A 7,082-nucleotide genomic window follows, 5' to 3' on the forward strand; every position below is an offset into this window, starting at 1 on the left:
GGCATATAGAGTTTAAATGTTAATGGGTTTTTTTTTGACAGGTACCATAAAGGTTTAGAGCTTTTGAAAAATGCACATAAACATTTCTGAATTGTGCACTGACATTGATGTTGCCAGTGAGTGGCAATGTTCCTCTTTACAGGACCTGAAAGAAAGTTAGGTTATATTAAACATTTAAACCCAAAAGACATTACTATTGTCAGAAGAGATCTGGATGCTAAAGGTTTCATGATAGTTTTGTTAATACTTCTTACATTAGTGTGGGCCTAAATAATTAAAGTTCAGTACATTCAGTGAACATTCTCCGTCAGCAATTGTCATTGCAGCACACACAACACCTCTCCTTTGGAGAGAACCTTTGTTAAGAATATAAAAATGAAGAATGTTGGGAATGCAATGGGAAAGCGTTTACAGCATTAGAATTTTTGGGATGCATTTGCAATAAATTATGCTCTATTTATTGACCTCTTAATTTATATTGCCAAGATGAAATACAGATCTCCTTTGTTTTCCTATATAATTTATTCTAAAAGCAAGCTTGAATTGTTAACATTTTGATTTTGTTTTTAGTGCAGTAAACTATGAAAGGCTGGTCTGATGAGGACACAGATGCAGATTTTAAAAATACCCGAGGGAAGTTTAAATGTTCTAATTTTGGTCTTGTGGAATTTGCTGATGGATTGACAGTTTAAGTAGTTGCCACTTGCCTCAGCCAAATACCTATCTTAGGGTAAATCTACACATGTGATTGTAGCACAGATAGGCACCCCCTGTCCTAGCTTTAACCTAGTTAGCATGGGTAGCAACAGTAGAGTAGGTGGGGTGGGTGGCACAGGCTTCAGCATGGGTTAGCAAGCCAAGTGTGTACCCAGATCCCCTGCGTACTTGTATATGTGTAGCTAGCCCATGCACCACGTCTTCACTACTGTTGAGACCCATGTGAGGCAGATTGAAGCGGGCACAAGTGTAACGACCCATGCTATAATCCCATCTTGTAGACTAGACGTAGTCTTAGCCTCAACTCTGGCAAAGGACTTACATTCAAGGCTCTAAGATGCCATGAGGAAGGCCATGTGAGTGCAGTGTATGGGTCTGTGTCTACACTCTACAGACCTCTTCCCAGAATTGGGCCCACACTAAGTTTATACATAGATCAATGTGTATCTTTCATTGCTGGGAACTGTAAGAAAAATCTGAATGCTACTAGCATTCTCCTATTATATGAACACATCTTAGAAGGGCAAACCTGAGGTTGAGAATACAAGACTGATGAAAATTACAGCTTCAAATCCAAAGAGGCTTCATTCCTTTAAATGTATTCTGTTGGGGGGGGGGTCTTTCAAGTGACTCCTCAGAGAGGGGCTGTCTGTTGTGTATAGATACTGTACATCATCAGGCTCTCTGGCAAGGGATATGCCTCAATGTCTGTGACCAAAATTCCCTCTCCTCTTCCCTTCTTATAGCACATCAGCAGCCTATTCAGTTTAAAGTGCTTTGGCATGGAGGGTGCAGCACAAGTGTGAAAAATTAATTCTAATGAGTATCTAGCTCACTCTTTTCAGATTGGCAGAAAAGTCAGAATACATTTGCAGAATGGGGAAAAATAAAGCGTGTGCTAAGAGCTAAGACTATTTTCAGAAGCTCACCTGACACACTAAAACCAAGGTACTCGTACCCTAGGTTAGTGCCCCCAATTCCACTCGTAAAACCTGCAATCAGATTTATAACCAACCCAAGAAGACTTTTCAGTTGAGTGTCAATCAGGGCCCTTTGCTTATTGATTCTCTGCATCTCTCTCATTTACACTGTATGCACATATAAGACTTTTCAGAAATTCACAATTCAAATGCAGAAACCAGTGTTTCAGTTTAGGAGTACAGTTTGCATCTGAGTGCTTAAATAGATTTCCATGGTACCAGGTCTGCCTCTTTCTGTAGACTTAAATATGGGTTGGATTGGACCTTTGCCCTTACCATCTATTGAAAATGCCAGTGTTGCACATGGGTGCAAGCTCCTAAGTGGGTGCCTGTTTGTCAGTTTGCATGTAGCACAAGGGTATCAGTTTGCTGGCAACTACACCTCTACCCCGATATAACGCGACCCGATATAACACTAATTCGGATATAACGCAGTAAAGCAGCGCTCTGGGAGGAAGAGGAGGGCGGGACTGCGTACTCCGGCGGATCAAAGCAAGTTCGATATAACGCGATTTCACCTATAACGCGGTAAGATTTTTTGGCTCCCGAGGACTGCGTTATATCGGGGTAGAGGTGTATGTCAGATGGACGGGTGGGTCATGTACTTAATCGGCAGTAGGATGTGTGAGCATATTTCACTTAGGAGATATATTTTACCAGGAAAAAAGTCATCTGTTTTTCTCAGATATCCAATAATCTAAGACCTAGCTAATTTATTCACTCTGGTTACTTGAAATATGGCAAATGTCTTGAGTCCTAGTGGCAATGGGACTTAGAATTAGAGGTGGTTGTCAATTTTGTGTTTTTCCATAACATTTTTTTCAAATGCAACATTGGTTTCTGTATATTATTTGTGTGATTCTTCAGCAGTGTAACACACGTGCTTAATGATAGGTTTCAGAGTAGCAGCCGTGTTAGTCTGTATCCGCAAAAAGAACAGGAGTACTTGTGGCACCTTAGAGACTAACAAATTTATTAGAGCACTTAAGTGGGCTGTAGTCCACGAAAGCTTATGCTCTAATAAATTTGTTAGTCTCTAAGGTGCCACAAGTACTCCTGTTCTTTTTAGATGTGCTTAAGATTCTGTTGTTTAAAAATGAAATGGATCATTGAGATTGAATGTTTACAGTGTATTATCTCAATGATTCAGTTTAAATCACAATGCAGCCTTTTTATTACAGATGACAAATCAAGGCATATTCCAAAACCAAAAAATACTTTTTCAAAAATAGCTAATGTTGATTAGTAACACCTGTGTAGTTGTGACTGATAGGGAGATTTCCTGTAATATCCTTGAAAGACTTTATTTCATATAATTTATGTATTATGTGGGCCAGGATTGTATGTAACTACTCTAAGGAGGACATGTGAGGCCTGGGAGTTGAAAAGACGATATTGAAAATGTGCCAGACAAGTATGGACTTTGGGGATAATAAGTGTTAAGTGGATTTCCTTATGGAGGTTAAAATTCCCCAACTTGGATTATGCAAAAATCCAGCCCTTTGAAGGCTGAGGACAGAGTAGTTGGCTGCTGATTACCTGTTACAGAAGACCAAGGTCAAAGACCTGAGCTTTATACAGAAATGGCTGATCTGCCCAACCTTTGTTCTGGTTCTGGATCTAAGAGGGATGAACTTATAACCACAGGGAAAACTCAGTTACGGGGTTTGAAGGACTAAAACCTACCAGAGCCATAGGTTACAGTTAAGGGTGACTGTTGGTAAGTGTTTTTTAGCATGCGTGTAGGTTCTTTTATTGTCCTTAATATTGTCTCTGTAATGCTTTTTACCTTTAGAATAAATATGCTTAGAAGGAGCTATGTGGTAAAATCACTGTGGGCAACACACACTGGTCATAGCCCTCAGAGAGAAAGCAAAGTACAGGCGCTGGCTTTTTAGGCAGTCTGGTTTGCTGAGGGATATCACAGTGTCAGCAGGGAGCTGTGCAGCTTTAAAATCCCCAGTCAGACAGTAGTGAGGCACCGGTCTCCGCCCAAGAGAGGTGGCTGGGAACCAGTGAGTGCCCACAAGGCAGCACCGAGAGGGAATACAGGTGCAGTTACCCTGAAACTGTGATCGATAACTACTATAGTTATTTATAAAACAGGCATTTTAAAAGCGAGGCAATGAATAGTTAAAGATGTCAAGTCTTGTAATGTCCACGAAATAAGCATACATTTTAATCACATATAAAGAAATATGTGTTTCTTAGTAGTCCAGTAACCTTAACTCCAACCTAAGGACTTTAATGTACTTTCTTGATCTGGATTTCAATATGAGAATGTTTTCTAAATGAGTTCTCATTGACTAGGAGAGAAATACATTTTTCAAGTGACTACAGTTTTTGGATAGCAATTCCTTGAATTTTATACATGTAGGTCAGGAGGAAAGTAAGATTATTGATTTATGCTCGAATTCGGTAACTAATTCTGAAATACAGGGTAAAGAGTTGGCTCTAGTGATCGATACACGATGGGACATCCCAGCTTTACCAAGAGATCCCACAGCAGGAAATGAGGGATCCATGCAAAGCTGCCAAAACAAGAGAGAAAAATAAGGTAAGAAATGTGAGGCCAGCCCAGGCTGACCACAAATGCCATATGTGACATGGATAGCCAGTGTTGTCCTTAGGTGTTTTGATTTCTGCTGGTATTATGTGAACACAAAGGCTTGCTGTGTTAGTGCAACACCCTCCTCCATTTATCTAAGACTCCCATTTGAATCCTGCTGTACTTCTCTTCTTTCATTGCATAAATCATATGCTCTGCATAGTCTAAGTGTAGCTAGAAAAACTGCATACATTAATTTGAGAAATTCAAAAGCCCCCTCCCCAGCTCCAACCTGCTGAATTCAGGACTAGATCCCATACTACTGGTGTTATAGATTCTGTAGAATTTCTACGAAATCAGTGAGAGTTAAGTACCTAAGCAGTTTTGAAAATCCCCCAGGGACCTATTGGCATTTTTAGGTGCCTAAATACCTTTAAAAATCTGAGTTTAAGAGATTTACTCAAGATCAGTGAGAGTCTGGGTCAGAACAGGGAATGAAACCCAGACTAGGCCCTTAACTACTGAACCATCCTCCCTCAGTGTGTTTTGCCTGTACATTTTCAACCTTTAAGTAATATTATGAGCTGGGTGAAATTTTGTCATTTCAGGAGGTCGGTTTAGATGATCTGGTGGTCCCTTCTGGCCTTAACCTCTATGGTTTGTTGAGATTGATAGGTGTGAGCTCATCTTTCTGTTAACCTAACTGTAGGATAAGCCCACACATAGGACAAAAGAAGTGTGTGAACCTGCCCAGGAGTTTTTGCTGTGTATTGGGGCGTGTGTGTGTAATTCCTGCATATGCATTGTGTGTTTGTCGCCTAGCTCCTTTGGCTTCCATTATCATTTTAAACTCTTTGTTTTTAATGGAATCAATATGACTATATTATTGCCCTCTGTTCTTTATATAATCTTCCATTTTCTTCCCCCTCAGTAGTGTCTGGCTTTTGAGGTCATTTGAGCCTAAGAATTTCATATTGCTTGACAATTGTCTCAAGCCTTTTTTCGCCCCCGGTTCATATTTTATGTTCCCTTTATAGCCTAAAACTATGTTTACTTGAAAAACCCAGTGATATATTATGATAAAACATCAAACACTCACCAGAGGTTATAGAATTTATCATATCCAGACGCTCACTAAACAGTGAAAGATAAACCTGTTTTTTATTGCCTTCAGGAGCAGGCCCCGTGTCTCTTTCTTTACTACTTACTCTTGTCGACACCAGAGTAATTAAATCCCCACCACCAAGACTCTAGCTCCTTTGCTTACCATTGTGAGTTTAGTCACTTAGAATTTATAAAAAATGTTTTTTGTAAACCATAAACCATTAAACTTCCTCCAAAAGCTGCCTTAACATCTGGCAGGGGGGAAAATCACAGGCATTTTTATTTAAAAAGGCAATTATTTTGGTTTTATGGTCTCTAGTTTTTTCTAAATTATAGAATATCCTGCAAATCCTAAGATTTCAAGTAAAGAAAGTTAAGATTTCCCCCCCAGTTCTACAGTGGGAGGCATGGGGGTGAGGGTCTCAACAGGGCTTCGCCTAGGCACAAGGGTCGGCCTCTGCACATCTCCTTGCAGGATCGGGGCCTGGATTTCTTTCTGCTGTGAAGATATACTTGCCAAATGTAACCCACTGGCCAGCTGTCTCCAGCCATACTAGTGAGCAGCACTGTCATTAGGTGAAGTGGGACTATTTACATGCAGGCTTTATTAAGCAAAGGCAAGTTCTCCTTTTAAGAAACAAGGAAATCAAATACATAAAAAAAATTGTCAGAAAAAGTGTTTGCATTCTGCCCACAGCTGCACCCCATTAACCTTCAACGGGGACTTGGATTGGATTGTACGATAGTAAATAAGGGCAGAATATAGCCTGCAGAATCTCTGTTACTGGTGATGATGAATGGGAAGGAAAAAAAGCCGGCTTGACTATTAGGCCTCAGTCCTGCAATGAGCTGCGTGTGATGCCTACTGATATTAAATAGGCTCTGTGTAGACACAAGTCCACCCACATATTGCTCATGACAGAATGAGGGTCTTAGAATCTAGGAGGAATTTGCAGTCACTTTCCAAGTTAAAAGGATGGCTTCTCAAACTGAGACAAGCCATGTGGCAGTGAGACACAATAAAACTGGAACGTTGTGATGCCACTTCGCAGAGGAGAAGCCCACTTTAAATGTTGTAGTTATGTCTTTTTTCACATTATATATAAAATCTGTGAGGGCGCGGCGCTGTCTATATTTTCCCTCACCAGCTGTCTGCTGATTATTTCCTTTGTGCTTCCATAACAATTACCTGCTTGCAGACTCCCTTAGAACTGGGTGAGTCACTGTGGGGGCCCACTCCATCTGCTAGTTAGAAACATTATAGCTGTGCATTGTTTAGGGCTTGGTATAGTTTCATCTTTTCTATAGATAAAGTCCGATCCTCCTACATCTGTGTGCTGTACCTCTGTGTAGCTGGGTATCTCCACCTTTCACATCTTCCATCATCAGGGCCGGCTCCAGGCACCAGCCGAGCAAGCTCGTGCTTGGGGCGGCAGATTGTACGGGGCGGCATTCCATCTAATCCTTTTTGTTTGTTTGTTTGTTTTTTGTTTTGCGCTTCACCGCTTTGGCCGCCCCTGCAGGTTTTTTCTTTTTGGTTTGCTGCTCCCGCCGCCCTGTAGGGGGCGGAGGAGGGGAGCGCCCTGCAGCAAGCCCGGTAGGGAAGCCCGCGTCCTTCCCTGCCTGCCGACCGGAGCGGCGCAGAGCCCTCCCGGCAGGCGGCGCAGTGGGAGGGGCCGCGTGGCAAGCACCCCGCTTAAGGAAGCCCTGTCCGCCCCCCTTCTCTCTTCTCC

Source organism: Malaclemys terrapin, chromosome 10 (assembly GCF_027887155.1).
Source record: "Malaclemys terrapin pileata isolate rMalTer1 chromosome 10, rMalTer1.hap1, whole genome shotgun sequence".
Lineage (NCBI taxonomy): Eukaryota > Metazoa > Chordata > Testudines > Emydidae > Malaclemys > Malaclemys terrapin.